Source organism: Cervus elaphus, chromosome X, assembly GCF_910594005.1.
Source record: "Cervus elaphus chromosome X, mCerEla1.1, whole genome shotgun sequence".
Classification (NCBI taxonomy): Eukaryota; Metazoa; Chordata; class Mammalia; order Artiodactyla; family Cervidae; genus Cervus; species Cervus elaphus.
Window position 1 is genome coordinate 111,745,847 of NC_057848.1, and position 24,188 is coordinate 111,770,034.

Sequence of the window (24,188 nt, forward strand, 5' to 3'; positions counted from 1 at the left end):
AATGCCACAAAGAAGTCAGGTAAGATGGACACTGAAAAGAACCAATTCATTTTGGCAATTAAGATATCACTGGTGATCTTTTACACAGTAGTTTTAGCAAGGTGGGTATAGATTACGGAGAGAGTGAATCAGGTTCCTAGATACAAAGTCAGTATTAAAAAATAAATTTTACTTCCATATACCAAAAGCAAAATTAGAATATAAAATTTTATTTATTTATTTATTTTGCCTCCCGCCCCGCCGCCCGCAGCCCCGCTGACCCAGAGGGCCGAGCCCCGCAGCTGCCTGAGCCCGCTGCGTCTCACCTGCAGCTCACCCGTCACTCTCTCAAGAATATAAAATTTTAAAAGATTATATTTATCCTGGTTACATGAATTTATTCAGTTTATGAGAATTCAGCAAGCTATTCACTTATGATATATGTACTTTTCTGTTTGTATATCATACTTTACTAAAAAGATTTTAAAATATTACTTGCAATACAGTCAAAATACAAATTACCCAAGAATAGAACAAAAGATGTATAAGATGTCTATAAGGAGAATTATTGAGAAATATTAAAGAAGTCCTCAATAAGTGAGGAGATATACATAGATTTGGAAGACTTGTTTTTACTTAATATTTTTACTTAATAGAACAGAGTACCAGAAACAGACAAAGGCACTTAATATATGACAGAAGTGGCACTGCTCATTAGAGGGAAAAGGATGGATTTTTCAATAAATACTGCTAGGACAAATGGGTGTTTATATGGAAAATGAAAACTGGACCCCTACATAATTCCATGTTTATAAAAGAATCATAAATGAAAAGAGAGTGAATGAGCAAGTCAGAGATGAATAAGATATTAGTAAAACATGTGGGGTGGGAGGTTTGCAATAAATATAACTGAACAGTGACTTGCCTTGAGAACCCCATGAACAGTATGAAAAGACAAAAAGATATGACACTGAAAGATGAACTCCCCAGGTTGGAAGGTGTCCACTGTGCTATTGGAGAAGAGTGGAGAAGTAACTCCAGAAAGAAGGAAGAAAAGGAGCCAAAGTGAAAACAATACCCAGTTGTGGATATGACTGGTGATGGAAGTGAAGTCCGATGTTATAAAGAGCAATATTGCATAGGAACCTGGAATGTTAGGTCCATGAATCAAGGCAAATTGGAAGTGGTCAAACAGGACATGGCAAGAGTGAACATAGACATTTTAGAAATCAGTGAACTACAATGGACTGGAATGGGCAAATTTACCTCAGATGACCATTATATCTACTACTGTGGGCAAGAATCCCTTAGAAGAAAGGGAGTAGCCCTTATAGTCAACAAAAGAGTCCAAAATGCAGTACTTGGGTACAATCTCAAAAACAACAGAATGATCTGTTCATTTCCAAGGCAAACCATTCAATTACACATGGACATCACCAGATGGTCAATACCGAAATCAGATTGATTATATTCTTTGCAGCCAAAGATGGAGAAGCTCCATACCATTAGCAAAAACAAGACCGGGAGCTGACTGTGGCTCAGATCATGAACTCCTTATTGCAAAATTCAGACTTAAATTGAAGAAAGTAGGGAAAACCACTAGACCATTCAGGTATGACCTAAATCAAATCTCTTAGAGTGGAAGTGACAAAATAGATTCAAGGGATTAGAAATGATAGAGTGCCTGAAGAACTATGGATGGAGGATCCTAACACTGTACAGAAGGTGGTGATCAAAGCCATCTCCAAGAAGAAGAAATGCAAAAAGGCAAAACTGTTGTCTGAGGAGGCCTTACAAATAGCTGAGAAAAGAAGAGAAGTGAAAGGCAAAGGAAAAAAGGAAAGATATATCCACCTAAATGCAGAGTTCCAAAGAATAGCAAGGAGAGATAAGAAAGCCTTCCTCAGGGGTCAATGCAAAGAAACAGAGGAAAAGAATAGAATGGTAAAGACTAGAGATCTCTTCAAGAAAATTAGAGATACCAAGGGAACATTTCATGCAAAGATGGGCACAATAAAGGACAGAAATGGTATGGACCTAACAGAAGCAGAAGATATTAAGAACAGGTGGCAAGAATACACAGAACTATACAAACAAGATCCTCACGACCCAGATAACCATGATGGTGTGATCACTCACCTAGAGCCAGACATCCTGAAGTGTGAAGTCAAGTGGGCCTTAGGAAGCATCACTATGAGCAAAGCTAGTGGAGGTGACGGAATTCCAGTTGAACTATTTCAAATTCTAAAAGATGATGCTGTGAAAGTGCTGCACTCAATATGCCAGCAAATTTGGAAAACTCAGCAGTGGCCATAGGACTGGAACAGGTCAGTTTTCATTGTAATTCCAAAGAAGGGCAATGCCAAAGAATGCTCAAACTACCGCACAATTGCACTCATCTCACACACTAGCAAAATAATGCTCAAAATTCTCCAAGTGAGGCTTCAACAGTACATGAACTGAGAGCTTCCAAATGTTCGAGCTGGATTTAGAAAAGGCAGAGGAATCAGAGATCAAATTGCCAACATCCATTGGATCATAGAAAAAGCAAGAGAGTTCCATAAAAATATCTACTTCTGCTACATTGGCTATGCTAAAGCTTTTGTGTGGATCACAACAAACTGTAAAATCCTTCAAGCGATGGGAATACCAGACTACGTGACCTGCCTCCTGAGAAATCTGTATGCAGGTCAAGAAGCAACAGTTAGAACCGGACATGGAACAACAGCCCGTTTCCAAATTAGGAAAGGAGTACATCAAGGCCATATATTGTCACCTTGATTATTTAATGCAGCCATGAAATTAAAAGATGCTTACTCCTTGGAAGGAAAGTTATGACCAACCTAGACAGCATATTAAAAGGCAGAGATGTTACTTTGCCAACAAAGGTCCATCTAGTCAAGGCTATAGTTTTTCCAGTAGCATGTATGGATGTGAGAGTTGGACTGTAAAGAAAGCTGAGCACTGAAGAATGGATGTTTTTGAACTATGGTGTTGGAGAAGGCTCTTGAGAGTCCCTTAGTCAGTAAGGAGATCCAACCAGTCCATCCTAGAGGAGATCAGTCCTGAGTGTTCATTGGAAGGGCTGATGTTGAAGCTGAAATTCCAGTACTTTGGCCACCTGATGTGAAGAGCTGACTCATTTGAAAAGACTCTGATGCTGGGAAAGATTGAGGGCACGAGGAGAAGGGGATGACAGAGGATGAGATGGTTGGATGGCATCACCGACTCAATGGACATGAGTTTGGGTAAACTCCAGGAGTTGGTGATGGACAGGGAGGCCTGGCTTGCTGCAGTCCATAGGGTCGCAGAGTCGGACACGACTGAGCTACTGAACTGAACATCATGCAAAATGCTGGACTGGATGAAGCACAAGGTGGAATCAAGACTGCTGGAAGAAATATCAATAATCTCAGATATGCAGATGACCCCACCCTCATGGTAGAAAGTGAAGAAGAACTAAAGAGACTCTTGATGAGGATGAAAAAGGATAGTGAAAAAGCTGGCTTAAAACTCAACATTCAAAACATGAAGATCATGGCATCTGGTCCCATCACTTCATGGCAAATAGATGGGGAAACAATGGAAACAGTAAGAGACTTTATTTTCGTGGGCTCCAAAATCACTGCAGATGGTGACTGCAGCCATGAAATTAAAAGATGCCGGCTCCTTGCAAGAAAAGCTATGACCAATCTAGACAGCATATTAAAAAGCAGAGACATTACTTTGTCAACAAAGTTCCATCTAGTCAAATCTATGGTTTTTCCAATAGTCATGTATGGATGTGAGAGTTGGATCATAAAGAAAGCCAAACACTGAAGAATTGATGCTTTTGAACTCTGGTGCTGGAGAAGACTCTTGAGAGTCCCTTGGACTGCAAGGAGATCAAACCAGTCCATCCTAAAGGAGATCAGTCCTGGGTGTTCATTGGAAGGACTGATGCTGAAGCTGCAACTCCAATACTTTGGCCACCCGATGTGACGAACTGACTCATTGGAAAAGACCCTGATGCTCAGAAAGATTGAGGGCAGGAGGAGAAGGGGACGACAGAGGATGAGATGGTTGGATGGCATCACCGATTCAATGGACCTGAGTTTGAGCAAGCTCCAGGAGTTGCTGATGGACAGGGAAGCCTGGCCTGCTGCAGTCCTTGGGTTTGCAAAGTGTCTGACACAACTGAGCTACTGAACTGAAGAGTGACTAGAATGCACAGTATATAAAGAACTACTTTTTTAAAATCAGTAACAAACAGACCAATACAAAAGAAAAATGAGCAAGAATAGAATAAGCCTTTAATAGAAAAGAAAATATACATGGGCAATAAACATATGCAAAGGTGATCAACCATCCATCCAGGTAATGAAAATTAAAACCACAATGAAGTTTGCCATTCCACACCCACTGAACTGGCAACTGTTTAAAATTCTGCTAAATCATGTGGAATATAACCACCTCAGGAATGCTAAGCAACATGGACTTTCACACACTGGAACACTTTGGAAGACAACTAGGTATATATGTACCCTATGACCCAGTAATTCTACTTCTAGGTATATACGTTAAAAAATTCTTACACATATGGATCAGGATACATGAACAAAAATGCAGTGATTATAAGAACCAAAAACTGGAAATGGAAATATCCATCACCAGTAGAAAGAATAAATAGTGGTATAATCATACAATGGAAACTATACTGAAATGGAAAGAAAAGAACTATGCCTATATGCAACATATGAACCTTTTACACAATGTTGAATAGAAGATGTAAGACATAAAAGATTACATATAGTACAATTCCACTTACATAAAGTTTAAAAGTAAACAGAACTAAATTATATTGTTTAGATATGTATACACAAGTGGCGCCACTATCAAGGAAAGCAAGGGAACTATCATAAGAATCAGGAGTGTTTACTTTTAAAGAAAAGGGAGGGGATTGTGAGCTGTGAGGGCTATATATGGGTGCTGGAAATGGTTTTTTTTTTTTTTAAATGTTTTGTTTTTAACCTAAGTGTAACTACATGGATGTTCACTTTATAATTATTAATAAACTATATACATGGTTTGTGCAATTTTCTGTAGGTATATCTCACCAAAAAATGTAAGAGTGAATCACACATGTTGCTAAGCAGTATAAACATTTTTAAGGAGTTTAAAGGGAAGCAGATAGGGTAGCAGTTACAGGAGAAATCAGGATTGAAGAAACTTGTGTATATATGTTTCCCAAAATATATGTACAAGAATATTCACAGCAGCACTATTCAATAGCTCCAGACTTGAAATTACTCAAATGCCCATCCAAGTAGAAAGGAATAAACTGTGGAATATGTATAGTAATGAAAATGAATACAACTACATGCAATAATATGGATGAATCTCACAAATATAATGTTGAGTTAGGGTTACTAGATTTAGCAAAAGAAAAACATACAGGATATCTAGTTAGTTAAATTTGAATTTCAGATAAATGGTGAATCATTTTTAATATATGTATCCTCCATGCAAAATGATTCACCATTTATCTGAAGTTCAAATTTAACTAACCAACCTGTATTTTCTTTGACAACCTTACATTGGATGAAAGAAGTCAGACACAAAGGTTACCCTCTGGGGAAGATAGAGACTGGAAGTGGGCACAGGTGGTAATTCTAGGATGTTTATATATTGTTTCTTGATCTGGGTGCTAATTACATGGCTATATTCACTTTGTGAACATTCACCAAACTGTATAATTATTATTTGAGCACCTTTCTATATGTATCTTATACTTCAATTGAATAAACTACCTGTTATCCATCTGTAATCTATTTATAACCTATCTGGCAGAAATCTGAACATGTTTTATATTCGAAGTCACAATAAAAAGTACAGATAAACTTGGGACTTCCCTGGCAGCCCAGTGGTTAAGACTCTGTGCTTCAAATGCAGGGGGTGCAGGGTTGATCTCTGGTCAAACTAAGTTCCCACATGTTGAACTGCATGGCCAAAAGAAAAAGTAGGGATAAACTTAACAAGAAATGTACAGTACCCACAATGACTAAAGGGAGAGAAACACTTTGAATGGGTAATTTAATCCAAAATGTAAATGATCTATAAATATAAAAGTATGTTTAATTCATTCATAACTATGGAAATGAAAATGAGATACCATTTTTAATTTATCAAATTGGTAATACTTAGTAGAAAAGTGAGAAAACTTTAGAAAATGAATAATTGCATACCTTCGTGGGAATTTAAAAATGTAGATGGATTTTTAACAAGATGGTAGGTTAAAGACATCCCAGATTCCCTCTATTCCAAAGTCTGATCCATCTACTCTGCTCTTGAGCCAAGTAGGTACTGTGGTCAACCAAGAGAATGAGGTCACAAGATGGGTTTGAGACCTGAGAATAAGGGGTGAGGCAGGATTTTTCACCTCTGGAACAGATGAGAGCGCTGGGCTACTGGCCTGGGGTCTGATGTAGGAGAGACAAAGTGCAAGAATGAGAACACAGCTTCCAGTGAAGGCTTGGCCTGCAGGACTCTAATAACTCCTAAGGGAGAGTCAATATTGCCTATCAGAGTGTGCCAGGTTTCCCTGGATCTGAAAATGCTGAGAAGAAACTAAAGAGTTGGATTGGGTCCTCCCTACCTTGAGACAAGGACAGCACCCAGGGAACAAGAGTACAGAGAGGCCTCCTCTTGATCCCTCCCAAGAATGTGACAAGCTGACTGACAACATGGCTGGCTCATGGGCAGAAACCACTGTGACTTTTCCATTCGGCACAGCTGGTTATGATGTAAGGCACCCCAGCATTAGACTTGAGCCCCAGTGAGTAGACAAAGGAAAATAACAACACACATAAGGAGACTGGGAAGTCAATAAGAGGAACAAGCAGAATGCTTAGAATAGGGCTTTTATGAAATAGAGTTGCTGAAAGAAGCAGACAACTTGAGCTTAAAAGAGATCTCTCAAGGACATTAAAGTACAGCATAAAAAAGACTTCTGGAATTAGAAAAATGAGATACCATTTACCAAAACCAGTAGCAATTAACATTCCAAATATTAAAACACTAAAACTATTCCAATTAAAATCAGAAACTAGATTCCTCCCAAGGAAAGCAACTTTACAAGCTCAGGATGTATCCTGTGACATGCTTCTTACTAATAAAAGCAAAAAAATAAGAGAATTAAAAAACAGGAATAAATTTTGGCAAAACGATAATTTTCTTTTTACTGATACGATTTTATACTCAGAAAATCAAAGACTAGTTTAAAAAACTTAGAACAGAGCTATGTGCTTTGCGACCCCATGGACTATATAGTCCATGGAATTCTCCAGGCCAGAATACTGGAGTGGATAGCTGTTCCCTTCTCCAGGGGATCTTCCCAACCCAGGGATTGAACCCAGGTCTCCCACATTGCAGGCAGATTCTTTACCAGCTGAGCTACCAGGGAAGCCCTTAAAAACTTAGAGCTATATGGATCAAGATGGATGAATCTCAGGACTTCTTTGGTGTTCCAGTGGTTAAGAATCTGCCTTCGATCCCTGGACAAGAAACTAAGATCCCACATGCTGTGGGGCAACTAAGCCTGTGTGCCACAACCAGAAAGCCCACTTTCTCTGGAGCCAAAGCGCCACAACTAGAGAGCCTGCAGGCCACAACTACTGAGGCTGTACACCACTACTAGAAAGAAGCCCGTGCAATGAAAGATCCTCAATGCTGCAATGAAGATCCAACGAAGATCCTGCATGCTGCAACTAAGACCCGATACAGCCAAATATATAAATACTTTTTAAAATAATAAATATTTTTTAAAAGATGGATGAATATCACAAATTTAACACTGAGGAAAAAAAATCAGTGATGAAAGGACAAATCTATTTGAAACCACTTATGAAAAGTTTAGAAACAGGTAAAATATCACTATATATTATTGCTGCTGCTGCTGCTAAGTCACTTTAGTTGTGTCCGACTCTGTGTGACCCTATGGACAGGAGCCCACCAGGCTCCGCTGTCCCTGGGATTCTCCAGGCAAGAATGCTGGAGTGGGTTGCCATTTCCTTCTCCAACTATATATCATTAAAGTATAACAAGAGTAATGAAATTAATGGAAAAGATAAACATCACATTCAGAATGGTAGGTACACGCATATCTCAGTCTGACACAACCTGCCCCAATTCCTTACCACACAACTGACACTGTTCAGGTAAGGATCACCAAAAACCTCGATGGAGAGACAAATCCATTTGTTTCTTCTCAGTCTTCATCTTACAGAACCACTCTGAAACATCTGACCCAGATGACAACCCCTTCTTTCTAGAAACTCTTCAGTTTTTTTTAGCTACTACTATCCTGTGTCTCTTGAACCTCTTTAGCTGGCTCCTTTACCCTTGACTCTTGAATATTAATGCTCCTCACTAATATTTAGAGTTGGTTCTCTCAATATCTGGAGAAGGAAATGGCAACCCACTCCAGTATTTTTGTCTGGAAAATCCCATGGTCAGAGAAGCCTGATAGGTTATAGTCCACGGGGTCACAAAGAGTTGGACACGACTAAGCGACTTCACTTTCTTTCTTTCAATATCTAGTCTTTCTCTACAACTCTCTCCTGGGCAACCTCACCCATAGATTCCAAATATTTTGCCTCCAATCCAGGTGTTCCTTTTACACTCTAGTACTGAATTTTCCTATTTTTTCCTGGACTTTTCTAATATGCATTCCAAATCTGACACATCCAAAATCAAACTCATTATCTTTCTGCTTTCTGTTTCCTATATACCTATGGCTTGTTTTCTTACTAGCTTTCCTTTCAGTTAATGGCATCTCTCACTTGATTTAAGACTCAACTATGATTTTGTCATAAACTTCTTTGCCTCATAAATCAAATCTGACACTTGAGTACACCTCCTTCCTCCACCCCCAGTAATGCAATATGCAACAAAATTCTGATGAGCCGTATCCACCCTCTGAAAATATTTTAGAGGGGCTAGCAACCTTCTTAGCTCTTGACAGGTAGAAAATCATGCCCTCTAACAGTAGGGTCTTGGCTTTGGGAATTATATTTTGTTAGCCAAATAACACAATTCCACTGGTACAAGTCACATTCCCATAAGCCTCTTCCACCCTCAAAAATTTATCTCAGATGATGATAAGCACCATAGCAAGCTCCTAGGAGTCTTAGTTCATCTGAGTTTGTTTATAAGTATCAGTAGGACCCCTATATTCTATATTAACCACCACTCAGAGCAAGTGAAAACACAGAAGACGGAATTAATAATTACTAAGAGGTTATTATATACCAGGAATTATGCTGTATTTTTTTTACAATATGAGTTCATTTAATCCTCACATCTTTATGGAAGTATATATTCAAATCCTATTTTACAAATGAGGAAATAGAAGCTCTGAAGCAAAAAAAAAAAAAAAAAAGCAACCTGGGATGTAAATGCAAAACTCTAATGAAATTGAGTTAAATTCCTTTGAGATTTGAAGATGCTGCCAAGTGAGAGGCAATCACTTGTGAATCTATCACTGGTGGATCAGAAATGGCAAAATCTTTGAGAGATTAAAAGCAGCTGAATCAGACTAACATAAGAAAAGATATACGGGAAAGAACTGCTGTAAAAAGGTGGCATCAATTTTATGGATAATGTAGACTTGAAGGTAGTGGATCCAGCAAACAAGACAGAGCCTTGGGACAACAATCAAGGTAATTGGTTGTAGTACCGGAGTAGGAGTAGGTCAGTGGGGCTAGTAGCAAATGATATGGCAGGAATAAGTCCAAACACAAACATTAAATAAAACATGTAGAATAAAAAAATCCTCTGTTAAAAAAGAACATCTGATTGGGTATGAATGAATGAATGAATTCAAGATACATAGTTTCAATTAATAGATGCAAAAAGACATACCAAGCAAGGGCTAACAAATAGAATGTAGGTGAAGAAATATTAATCAAACAAAATAGATATAATCATGTAAGAAGATACATGCCATGATACTTCATGCAGCTAGCAGCATAGCTTAAAAATATATAATACATAAAGAAATAAATGGAGAAATTGACAAATTCTTGATTGTAAGAAAATAACATTAAGCAAATAAGAGGATGGGACATGGAGACTGTGAATAATACATTTAATGAGTTTCATAGGTATACATAGGCATACACCCAACAGAAAAATACTCTTTTCAAATATACATGGAATATTAACAAAGATCAAATAAGAATTAGGCAAAATTTCAAAAAACAGAAATCACATACACTTAATGATCATAAATGCAAAAAATCAGAAAGTAACAACAAAAGAATACATAGAGATACTTTCTACCTGTTAGGTTAAAGAGAAAATTAAAGAGGAAATCTCCCACAGCTACTAAACCCTGTGTGCCTAGAGTCCGTGCTCTGCAACAAGAGAAGCCACCACAATGAGAAGCCCGTGCACCACAATGAAAAGCAGCCCCTGCTCGCTACAACTAGAGAAAGTTCATGTGTAGCAATGAAGACTCAGTGCTGCCAAAAAATAAATAAATAAACAAATAAATGAAATTTTAAAAAGGAAACCTCCTATTTAAAAGTGAACAGTTAGAGTACCATTTGTCATAATTATAAGATTATATTCAAGTGGTACTTAGAGGAAAATGTATAGTTTTAAATATATCTTTTTAGACAGGGACAGTTGAAAATAAAGGAGCTATACCACCAAAAGAGAGATAGTCAAACAGTATGTACAAATAAAAGAAAAAAAACTGATCCTGAATGTGATTTAGCCTCCAGATCCAACTAGCAATTTGTAGGAAATACAGAGGAAAGACAAACATGTTAAAACTACATGGGCATATAATCAGTGAAGTTCAAGACTATGAGAAATTCTGTAAGAAAACCTGCTTTCTTCAATAAATAAATTCTAGGAAGTTGAGGAGGAAGGGGAGGTGGAGGGGGTACCTATAGATTAAAAGACCTATCAAGTAATAACAACATGTGGACTTTATTTAAATCCTGATGCAAACAAATAAAATCAGTGAGACTTAGCAATTTGAATACTTACTAGACATTTGATGATATTAAGTCATTATTATTAATTTTTAGGAGATTATATTTTTAAAGAGTTCTCATTTTTTTTTCAGATACAAACTGAAGTAAATAAAAACATATGTCTGGGATTTGCTTCAAAACAGTATCACAGGGAGAAAGTGATTAGGATACAGATGAAACAAGACTGGTCATAAATTAGTCACTGTTGAAATTGCATGATATGTACATGGGGGTTCATTATAACATCCTGGCTTCCTTTGAATATGCTTTAAAAGCTTTTTTAAAAAAAATTAATTTATTTATTTTAATTGGAGGCTAATCACTTTACAATATTGTAGTAGTTTTTGCCAAACATCGACATGAATCAGCCATGGGTGAACATATGTTCCCCATCCAGAACTCCCCTCCCACCTCCCTCCCCATTCCATCCCCCAGCGTCATCCCAGTGCACCAGCCCTGAGCACCCTGTCTCACGCATGGAACCTGGACCAGCGATCCACTTCACATATAATATACAAGTTTCAACACCACCCTCTCAAATCATCCCATCCTCACCTCCTCCCATAGATTCCAAAAGACTGTTCTATACATCTGTGTCTCTTTTGCTGTCTCGCATATAGGGTCATCGTTACCATCTTTCTAAATTCCATATATATATGCACTAGTATACTGTATTGGTATTTTTCTTTCTGACTTACTTCACTCTGTATAATAGGCTCCAGTTTCATCCACCTCATTAGAACTGATTCAAGTGAATTCTTTTTAATGGCTGAGTAATATTCCATTGTGTATATGTACCACCGCTTTCTTATCCATTCATCTGCTGATGGACATCTAGGTTGCTTCCATGTCGTGGGCTATTAAAAAAGTGCTCCAATGAACATTGGGGTACAAGTGTCTCTTTTAATTTTGGTTTCCTCGGTGTGTATGCCCAGGAGTGGGATTGCTGGGTCATATGGCAGTTCTATTTCCAGTTTTTTAAGGAATCTCCACACTGTTCTCCATAGTGGCTGTACTAGTTTGCATTCCCACCAACAGTGTAAGAGGGTTCCCTTTTCTCCACACCCTCCGCAGCATTTATTGTTTGTAGACTTTTTGATAGCAGCCATTCTGACTGGCGTGAGATGGTACCTCATTGTGGTTTTGATTTGCATTTCTCTGTTAATGAGTGATGTTGAGCATCTTTTCATGTGTTTGTTAGCCATCTGTATATCTTCTTTGGAGAAATGTCTGTTTAGTTCTTTGGCCCATTTTTTGATTGGGTCGTTTATTTTTCTGGAATTGAGCTGCAGGAGCTGCTTGTATATTTTTGAGATTACTTCTTTGTCAGTTGCTTCATTTGCTATTATTTTCTCCCATCCTTAGCAGGATCCTCTATGACCTACCTCCCAGAGTAATGGAAGTAAAAGAAAAATAAACAAATGGGACCTAATTAAACTTAAAAGCTTTTGCACAATGAGGGAAACCATAAGCAAAGTGAAAAGACAGCCTTCAGAATGGGAAAAAGCTTTTTAAAAAAGAAAAGGAAGAGAAGAAGAGAGTTAAGCTTTCAATTCAGGAAGCCACAAAAAGCATGCATGGGTGCATGCTCAATCATTTCAGTCCTGTCCAACTCTTTGCGACCCTATGGACTATATAGCCTGCCAGGCTCCTCTGTCCATGGGATTCTCCAGGCAGGAATAATGGAGTGGTTGCCATGCCCTCCTCCAGGGGATTTCCCGACCCAGGGATTGAACCTGCGCCTCCTGCATCTTCTGAATTGCAGGCGGATTCTTTAACCACTAAGCCACCTGGGAAGCCCCATAAAAAGCATATATCTAAACAAAATAAAATAACCTGGGAGGAAGTCACTAATTGAGAGTAAAAAGTTAAATAGGGGAAAAGTACAGTTAAATACAAATCTGTCAAATAATGATAGGAAAAAAATAGTGAAGATATGTAAGCAAATGAACTGAGAGACATAATTACAGAATAGATTAAAAATAGTAAATCTGTATACAGTATTACATCAATAAACTTGACAATCCAGACAAAATAATTTTCTAAGAAAATATAAATTACCAAAAATTGGCTCAAGATATACATACTTTAAAAAAAAGTTACAGACTACTCTCTCATAGGAACAGACATGTAAATGTCCTAAATTGGATACTAGTACATGAAATCCTACAATGTACAGAAAGTAATTTATCATGATCAACTGGGTATGATTCAATGACAGAAAATTTATTTTTATAATTTATTCTATCAATAATTTATAAAAGAAAATACTAAATGTTCATTAATTCCCAGTCAATGATAAAATCCAATACTAATTTCTTATTTTAAAAATATGTAATTCTTAAACCAGGACTCAAAGGTCACTTCCTTAACTTGCTAAAGGCTATCTGCTGGTAGATAAAGGTAAAACACTAGCAACATTCTGCTTAGAGCAAAAAAAGGAAAAAAAGATGAGAATGGTTACTATCATTGGTACTACTCAACCTTATACTGAAAAAAGACATGAAAAAAATATATATATTGGAAAGGAAGAGGCCAAAGTATGCATTTAAAATAATGTGAATATCTACCTAGGAAATCCAAGAAACACAACTGACAAATTATGAGAAACTAAGAAGGCAACTCAGCAGTGTGGTTAGATATAAGTTGGAAATTTGAAAATGAATACTTTTCCTAAACAAGACTAGAAAATAAAATAGAAAAAGAGGTATTCAAAATAGCAACAAAAACTATAAAATTCCAGAATAAGCCTACCAAGATCTGTGGTATAATAATTACATTAAGACTACAAATCTTACTGAAAGACATAAAAGAAGACTTGAATAAATGTGGAGAGATCATGCTCATGGATGGGTCAGGCTCAATTATACTTAATCTATAAATTGAATTCAGTTCTCAATAAAAATCCCAAAATGATTTTTCATAGAAACTGACAATTTGATTCTAAAATTCACCTGGAAATAAAATAATCAAAACAGTTCTGATAAAAGAAAAGTGAGGGGAAACCTGTCCTCCCAGAGATTAAAACATACTACAAACTAGATTCAATAAAAGGTTTAAGAATAAACAAATTCACTAATAGGGCAGAATAGTGGCCAGAAATAGATCCACACATTGTATTGGTCAACTCAATACACTCAGATACTAAGTCAAAGAAGGAGTGAAGGAGTTTTAATAAATGGTGCTAGAAGAACTAGATATTCATGGTGGGTAGAGGATGATCTTCAACCCACATCTCAGTTTATAACCAAAAACTAACTCAAAATAGATTATACAACTAATGTAAAAGCTTAAACTCTAAAGCTTCAAGCAGAAAACTTTGGAAATGATCTTCATCACTTTGGGTATACAAAGATTTCTTGGACAAGATACCAACAGCTCTAAGCATTAAAGAAAACAAAACTTGATAAAAACTGAATTTCATAAAAATTAAAGTTTTTGTGCAAACAAAAACTACAGTGACACACCACCTCACACCAGTCAGGATGACCATCATTAAAAGTCTACAAATAACAAATGCTGGAGAAGGTGCAGAGAAAAGGGAACCCTCCTGCACTGTTGGTAGGAAGTTAAGTTGGTACAGTCGTTATGAAAATAGTATATAGGTTCCTCACAGAACTAAAAATAGAGTTGCCTTATGATCCAGCAATCCCACTCCTAGACATATATCTAGACAAAACTGTCATTCAAAATGATACATGTACCCCTACATTCATAGCAGCACTATTCCCAATAGCCAATATGTGGAAACAACCTAGATGTTCAATGATAGATGAATGGATAAAGAAGATGTAGTACATACACACAACTGAATACTACTCAGTCATAAAAAAGAATGAAATAATGCCATTTGCAGCAACATGGATAAACCCAGAGATTTTCACACTAAGTGAAGTAAGTCAGAAAGACAAATAACCATATGAATCATTTATATGTGGAATCTAAGCTATGACACAAACGAACAGACTCACAGACAGAGAGTTCAGTTCAGTCATTCAGTCATGTCTAACTCTTTGCGACCCCATGGACTGCAGCACGCCAGGCCTCCCTGTCCATCACCCACTCCCGGAGTTTACGCAAACTCATGTCCATTGAGTCGGTGATGCCATCCAACCAACTCATCCTCTGTCGTCCCCTTCTCTTCCCACCTTCATTCTTTCCCAACATCAGGGTCGTTTCAAATGATTCAGTTCTTCACATCAGGTGGCCAAAGTATTGGAGTTTCAGCTTCAACATCAGTCCTTCCAATGAATATTCAGGACTGATTTCCTTTTGGATGGACTGGTTGGATCTCCTTGCAGTCCAAGGGACTCTCCAGAGTCTTCTCCAACAGCACAGTTCAAAAGCATCAATTCTTCGGTGCTCAGCTTTCTTTATAGTCCAACTCTCACATCCATACATGACTACTGGAAAAACCATATCCTCAACTAGATGGACCTTTGTTGGCAAAGTAATGTCTCTGCGTTTTAATATGCTGTCTAGGTTGGTCATAACTTTTCTTCCAAGGAGTAAGCGTCTTTTAATTTCATGGCTGCAGTCACCATCTGCAGTGATTTTGGAGCCCCCAAAGTAGTCAGCCACTGTTTCCATTGTTTCCCCATCTAGTTTGGTTCTAGCAGATGCAAAGTAGTATATACAGAATGGATAAACAACAAGGTCCTACTCTATAGCACAGGAAACTATATTCAATATTCTGTGATAAACCATAATGGAAAAGACTATGAAAAAGAATGCATACATATATATAACTGATCACTTTGCTGTACAGCAGAAATTAACACATTATAAATCAATTATACTTTGATAAAAAATTTAAAATTCTTATTCAACAAAAGACATTACTAAAAAGATATACAAGCCACATACTGGAAAAAAATATTTGAAATATACATACCTGATGACTGAATTCAGAATATATAAAGAACTGCAAATCATCAATAAAAAGATGATAACACAATTTTTTAAAATAGGCAAAATACTTGGATACCCTCCCCCAAAAAAGATATATGAATAGACAGTAAGTACATGGAAAGGGGCTCAACACTGTCATCCTGGAAATGCAAATTAAAACTATGATTAGATGACCAAGTGAAGTAAGTCAGAAAGAAAAAAGGCAAATAACCATATGATATCACTTATACGTGGAATATAAAATATGACACAAATGAACATACCTATGAAACAGAAACAGACTGATAGGCACAGAGAACAGATTTGTGGCTGCCAAGCAAGAGGAGGGGGTAGAGGATGGAAGAGTTTGGGATTAATAAATGCAAACTATTATATATAGGATGGATAAACAACAAGGTCCTACTGTATAGCACAGGGAACCATATTCAAATCCTATGATAAACCATAATGGAAAAGAATATGAATATGTATAAACTGAGTCACTTTGTTGTACAGCAGAAATCAACACAACATTGTAAATCAACTATATTTCAATAAAATTTAAAAAAAAAATTATGGTGGTGGTGGGGGGGGAATTCCTTGGTGGGCCAGTGGTTAAGACGCGACGCTTTCACTGCCGTGGCCCAGGTTCAGTCCCTGGTCTGGAAACTAAGATACCATAAGCTGCACAGTGTGGTTAAAAAAAACAAAACAAAAAACACTATGATGGGATGTATTTGACACCCACTAGAATTTCTAAGACAATATCTTTATTTATATTCCAGCTGTGATAAGCTGGAACTTTCATAATATTGCTGGAGTATAAAACAGTACAACCCATATTACAGAATTGTTTGGCACTCATAAAATTAAGCATATATCTACCTCGTCCACTCCTAGAGAAATGAAAATGTATGTTAACAAAAAGACCTGTACATGAATGTTCAGGGTAGTTTTATTCATTCATTCATTCATTCATAATAGCTAAAAACTGGAAATAATCCTAATTTCTATCAATAGGAAAATGGAAGAACAAATAGTATTATAATCATATAATGGAATACTACTCAGCAGTACAAAGGAACACATTATTAATCAAAGAAAGAACATGAAAAAAATCTGCCCCATAAATCTTATGTTGAGCAAAAGCCAAACACATGAAAAAATTCCATTTTTATGATTCCATTTATATGATATCTAAGAACACATAAAATTAATCTGGTGATAGAAGTCAGAAAAGTGGTTTCCTAAAGTGGAATATGGGAAGGGTGAATTGACCAGAAAGAGGGACAAAAGAATTTTCTAGGGGAGATGGAAATGTTTTTTATCATGTTTGGGGTAGTAGTTGCATGAGTGCATAGGACTATCAAAACTCAAGAAATTGAGCATTTTAAATATGTGCATTTTATTGCACATAAATTTTACCTCAAGAAAAAACTATATAGGAAGAAATACACACACAAGAAGTGAATCAAAAGATTAACAAATTTAGGGACTTCCTTGGTAATACAGTGGCTTAAGACTCTGAGCTTCCAATGCAGAGGGCCTGGTCAGAGAACTAGATCATACATGCCACAACTAAGAATTTTCATGGCACAGCTAAAGATCCTGTGTGCTGAAAATAAGACCCAGCACACCTAAATAAATGAATAAATAAGATTAACAAAGTTAAAAAATGAGACAGAAAAATATATGCAATATATGTAACAAGGTTTAATATCTAGAATATAGAAACAACTCCCAAAGTCAACCAGAAAAATTCAACCTGATAGAAAACAAAACAAAGGGATGAGTAGGCAATTCATAAAAGTAGAAAGAGAAATGGAATAAACATGAAAAGATGCCCTATTTCATAAATAATTGGAGAAACACAAGCTTTAAAAAATAACATGCAATGTTCAAGATAGGCACAAATGAAAACGGTCAATAATATTCAATATTGTCAGCAGTACAGGGAAACATAGTCTCATATATTGCAGGTGATGTGCATACTGAGACAGACATTTTGGAGGACAATATTTAGTAGTATTTAAAAACCTGAAATGTATACACTTCAAATTAGCAGTTCCTCTTCCAGGTGCATAGCCTAGGGAATACTCTCGTGTGTGTCATGCACAAGGCTGTTGACTGAGGCATCATTTTGCCACAGTCAAGACTTGAACAACCTAAATGTCAATCAAAATAGGAATAGTTAAACAAAGTAAACTTAGTATACTCTGGAATCCTAGATAGTTGTAAAAATGAGGTAGATTTATAAAGAGTTCTGAGTTGGGAAGATCCCCCTGGAGAAGGGAATGGCTACCCACTCCAGTATTCTTGTCTGGGAAATCCCAGGACAGAGAAGCCTGGCAGACTTCAGTCCATGGGGTCACAAAGAGTCGGACACTACTGAGCAACTAACACTTGACAGAGTTCGACCATATATTGCTGAGACAAAAGCAAGCTAAAAAACAATATATGCTCTGCGTGTATGCATGCATGCTAAGTTGCTTCAGTTGTGTCCTACTCTTTGCGATCTTATGGACTATAGCCTGCCAGGCTCTTCTGTCCATGGGATTCTTCAGACAAGAATACTGGAGTGGGTTGTCATGCCCTCCTTCAGGGACCTTCCCGACCCAGGGATTGAACCATGTCTCCTGTGGCTCCTGCACTGCAGGCAGATTCTTTATTCCTGAGCCATCGAGGAAACCCCTAATATATGCAATATGATAGCATTTATCTTTAAAAGCAACAGGAAACACCAATAAAATACACAGAAAAAAGTCTTGAATGCTACCCCCCAGGCAGGTAAAAGTAATTACCTCTAGATTAAAATTAGATGGTAAATCAAGGGGGATTTTATCTTCATCCATATTGCTTATGTTTGTATACTAGGAATTGATTCATGTACCACTTGTTGATTCATGAACTTTGGGGCTTCCCAGGTGGCGCTAGTGGTAAAGAACCTATCTGTCAATGCAGGAGACATAAGAGACATGGGTTCTATTCCTGAGTCAGGAAGATCCCCTGGAGAAGGGCATGGCAACCCACTCCAGTGTTCTTGTCTGGAGAATCCCATGGACAGAGGAGCCTTGTGGGCTACAGTCCATTGGGTTGCAAAGAGTCGGACATGACTGAAGCAACTTAGCACACACCACACTACTTGTGTAATTAAAAGGAAATAAATTAATTTAGCAATGCCAAAATTTTAAAAGGCATATAGCAAATATATTACTAAATGTGCACATATATATATATATATTGCTGTTGTTGTTTAGTTGCTAGGTCATGTCTGTTTGTGACTCCATTGACTGTAGCCCACCAGGTTCCTCTGTCCGTGGGATTTCCCAGGCAAGAATACTAGAGTGGGTTGCCATTTCCTTCTCCAGGGGATCTTCTCAACCCAGGGATTGAACCTGCTTCTCCTGCATTGCAGGTGGATTCTTTTAATGCTGAGCCACAAGGGCAGCCCATGCATATACATGCATATAAAAATATCTGGTGATGATACACACCAGACTTAATAAGCCATGGCCAAACAAGACCCTGGCTGAAGACTTAAAAGGAAGATCTGGGGAGTGAAATGTCCACTGAGGACTTTAAAATTGCTGGAGAGCTAGAAAGCTGTATGCATGCTCAGGAAAGACCTAAAAGGCCCTCATTTTATACCTCTGGCTGACTTTGAGGCTCTGCTCAAGAAGTAAAAACTAAGACAGAGTTGTAGAGAACCTGGGCATTGAAGATAAGCCCCAACACAAACTCAGAGCCCTAGGAAAATGCTGGAAGAGAGTTCTAGGCTCAAGGCATTGAAGGAAACGAGACCAATCATTGGGCTTCCCAAGAGGTGCTAGCGGTAAAGAACCTGCCTGCCAATACAGAGACGTAAGAGATGCGGGTTCGATCCTCAGGTCTGGAAGATCCCCTGGAGGAGGCCACTCCAGTATTCTTGCCTAGAGAATCCCATGGACAGAGGAGCCTGGCGGGCTACAGTCCATAGCATTACAAAGAATTGGACATGACTGATGCAACTTAGCATGCATACTTGCATGTATGACCAATCATTAACTAACTGTAGCTCAGATGGTAAAGCATCTGCCTACAATGCAGGAGACCTGGGTTCGATCCCTGGGTCGGGAAGATCCCCTGGAGAAGGAGATGGCAACCTACTCCAATATCTTTGCCTGGAAAATCCCATGGACTGAGGAGCCTGGTAGGTTACAGTCCATGGGGTCACAAAGAGTTGGACACAACTAAGCGACTTCACTTCACTTCAAAGTAACTGAGAATACACTTCTGTGACCACAAACCTCAGGGAATTATAGAATTAGTCCAGTAAAGTCATGAGAGATATAAAAACAATAAGTTAGATTTATTTAAGGAGTACAAGATGGTTCAGCACCCAAAAATCAATTAATGCAATATACCATGTTGACAGAACAGAAAATAATGTGATCATGTCAACAGATGATGAAAAAAACATTTGACAAATCCATGATTAAAACACTCAACAAACTAGGTATAGAAAGGAATTTCCTCAACTTGCTAGGAGGATCTATGAAAAATCCACAGCTAACATCAGTCTTAACAGTAAAAGACTGAATGCTTTCCCCCTAAGATCAGGAACAGGACAACAACATCCACTTACACCACTTCTACTCAACACTGTACTGAAGGTTCTAGTCAGGAGAATTAGGTAAGAAAAGGAAATAAAGGTATCCAGACCAGAAAGAAAGAAGTAAAGCTATCTCTGTTCACACATGACATGACTTTGTAAATAGAAATTCTAGAGAATCCATTAAAAAACTATTAGAAATAACAAGTTCAGCAAGCTTGCACACACAACATCAATATAAAAGCTCAATAAATAATTTGAAAATGAAATTAAGTAAAAACAATTCCATTTACAAAAGCATTGCATTGAAAGAACAAAATATTCAGGAATAAATTTAACAAAAGTAGTGTAAAATTAAAATTAAAAAATGAAAATTAAAAAAAAATTATTGAAAGATATAAAACAAGAACTAAATAAATGGAAAGACATCTGATGTTTATGAATTGAAATACTTGAAAAACTTGAAAGACACCAATACTTACTATATTGATCTACAGATTCAACACAAGCCCTGTAAAAATCCCAGTTGACTTCTTTGCAGAATATGACAAGCTGACTCTAACATTCATACGAAAATTCAAAGGACACAGAATAGCCTAAGTAATCTTGAAAAAGAACAAAGGTAGAGCCCTCACACTTCTCAATTTCAAAACTTATTACAAAGCTACAGTAATCAGGACAGTGTAGTAATGGCATAAGGATATATCTATATATAGATCAATGGAATAGAACTGAGATTCCAACTGTCCTTGACAAGGATGCCAAGACAATTCAATGGGTAAAAAATAGTCTTTTCAACAAATGATGCTGGGATAACTGAATATCTACATCATGCAAAAGATAAAAGTTTGGACTGCCACTTTATACCATATATAAAAGTTAACTCAAAGGTTTCCCTGGCTGCTTAGTGGTTAAGAATCTGCCTGCTAATGCAGAGGACATGGATTCAATCCCTGGTCCAGGAAGATCCTACATGCCGCAGAGCAGCTAAGCCCCTGTGCTGCACTACTGACTCTGTACTCCTGAAAGTCACAACTACTGAGCCCACGCACTGCACCTACTGAAGCCGGCACGCCTAGAGCCTACGCTCTGCAACAACAGAAGCCACCAAAATGAGAAGCCTGTGCACCGCAACAAAGAGGATCCCCTGCTCGCTGCAACAAGAGAAAGCCCAGGCACAGCAAGGAAGACCCAGTGCAGCCAAAAATAAACAAATAATAAATCTTTTTAAAAATTTAACTCAAAATGAATCTCAGATCTATATTTAACATCTAAAACTACAAAACTCTTAGAAGAAAATAGAGACGTAAATCTTTGTGGCCTTGGATTAGGCAACGATTTTTTAGATATGACACCAAACACAAGAAATAAGAGAAAAAAACAAATGAGCGGAATTCATAAAAAAATCTTAAATGTGTGCTTCAAAGGACACCTTCAAAAAACTGAAAAAGCCACCCAAACAATGGAAGAAAACATTTGCAAAGCATGTAACTGACAATGGGCTGCTGCTGCGAAGTCGCTTCAGTTGTGTCCGACTCTGTGCGACCCCATAGCTGGCAGCCCACCAGGCTCCCCAGTCCCTGGGATTCTCCAGGCAAGAACACTGGAGTGGGTTGCCATTTCCTTCTCTAATGCATGAAAGCGTAAAGTGAAAGTGATGTCGTTCAGTCGTGTCCGACTCTTCGCGACCCCATGGACTGTAGACTACCAGGCTCCTCCATCCATGGGATTTTCTAGGCAAGAGTACTGGAGTGGGTTGCCATTTCCTTCTCCAGACAATGGGATAGTATCTAGAATATATAAAGAACACACACAATTCAATAATAAAAATATAAATAACCCAATTTAAGAAATGGGCAAAGAATCTGAATGGATGTTTTTCCAAAGAAGATACACAAATTGCTGAGAAGCTCACAAAGCATTATTAGCTGTCAAGGAAATGCAAACCCAAACTACAATAAGATACCACTTCATAGCAACTAGGTGTCTATAATTAAAGACATAGTAAAACAATTAAGAATATGGAGAAATTACAATCCTTATATATTGCTGGTAAGAAAGTAGAATGGTACAGTTGCTATGAAAAACAGCCTGGCAGTTCTTCAAAAAGTTAAATATAGAATTATCATTTGAGCAATTCCACTTAGGTATATACCCAAGAGAAATGAAAACATATATCCACAGGAAAACCTGTACACCAGTGCTCATAGCAGCATTATTCATAATAACCCAAAGTGGAAACAACTCCAATGTCCATCAACAAATGAATGGATAAATAAAAACTTAATATATTCATGTGGTAGAATACTGTTTGGCAATAAAAGGAAGGAAGTACTGATACCTGCTATAACAGGAAGGAACCCAGCAAAGATGTTAATGAAAGAATCCAGTCACAAAAGCTCACATATTGTATGATTACATTTATATGAAATGTCCGGAATAGGTAGATCCATAAAGACAGATTAGTCACTGTCTGGAGGTGGGGTGGGGGGAGATAGACAATGGGAAAAAATGAGTGACTACTAATGGGTGTGGGTTTCTTTTGAGGATGATGAAATATTCCAAAATTTATTGTAGTGATGGTTGTACAACCTTGTGAATATACTAAAAAAGTCACTGAATTATACACTTTAAAAAAGTGAGTTTTATGGTATATTCATCACATGCTACTATTTTAAAGAAATGTAAACAGCTATCATATGACCCAGGTATAACACTCCTAGGTTATACCTAAAGAGAAATTAAAACATTTGTCCTCATAAAAAATTATACATAGATGTTCACAGAACAATATTCAAAATAGTCAAATTGGATACAACTGATGAATGGACAAACAAAATGTTGTATATCTGTATAATGGAATATGATTCAGCAATAAAAGGGAATGAAGTAATGATACACACTGTAACATGGATGATCCTTGAAAACCTTATGTTAAGTGAAAAAAGACAGTCACAAAAGACCAGAAATTATGTGATTCCATTTAAATGGAATATAGGTTGGTGGTTGCCTAGGGCTAGAGAAGGGGGTGTGGATGGGGAGTGACTGCTAATGGGTATGAGTTTCTTTTGGGGGGTGATGAAAATGTTCTAAAATTAGATTGTGGTGATGGTTGCACAACTTTGAATATACAAAAGTCCATTGAAATGTACAGTTTAAATGGGTGAATTTTATGGCATGTGAATTATATCTCAATAAAGCTGTTTTAAAAAAAACCCTCAGAACTGTACACCTAAAAAAGATAAAGGAGCCACAAGAACCTTTAAAAATAGTCTTAAGAAGGATAAATCTCAAAAGTACAAACATAGTACAAAAAGGGCACTTTTAAATATATTCAGAACAAAAAGCTGAATGAGGAAGAAATAGGTCTCTACCCTGTGTCAGCAGTAGAATAATGATAAATGACAAAGAGGTAAAATTCCTCAATTACTATTTCTGTTTCTGCCTTCTCAGTTCCCAAGAGGGAACTGAAGCCTAATATGAGTAGAGAAGTAGTAAGTGAGAACTCAACTACTTTAATAAGAGTTCAAGTATCTTGGACCAGATGAATTATAGCTGAGGGAACTGTGAGTAATTTCAAACAAGAATGCTGAAGCTATGTCAGTGATATTTGAGTTATCACAGAGAAGGATGTTCCAGAAGAGTGGGCAGATGTAATTTCAATTTTCAGGAAAAAAAAGGTTAAGTTAATTCCATAAATTACA

The 24,188-nt window shown here is 37.3% G+C and overlaps 1 protein-coding gene across 4 annotated transcripts in view; it reads right to left on the reverse strand.

Annotated features, from left to right (window-relative positions):
- KIF4A (kinesin family member 4A) overlaps nucleotides 1-24,188 on the reverse strand; it is a 129,089-nt gene that overhangs the window by 93,004 nt on the left and 11,897 nt on the right. The gene's annotated exons all lie outside the window — the stretch shown is intronic.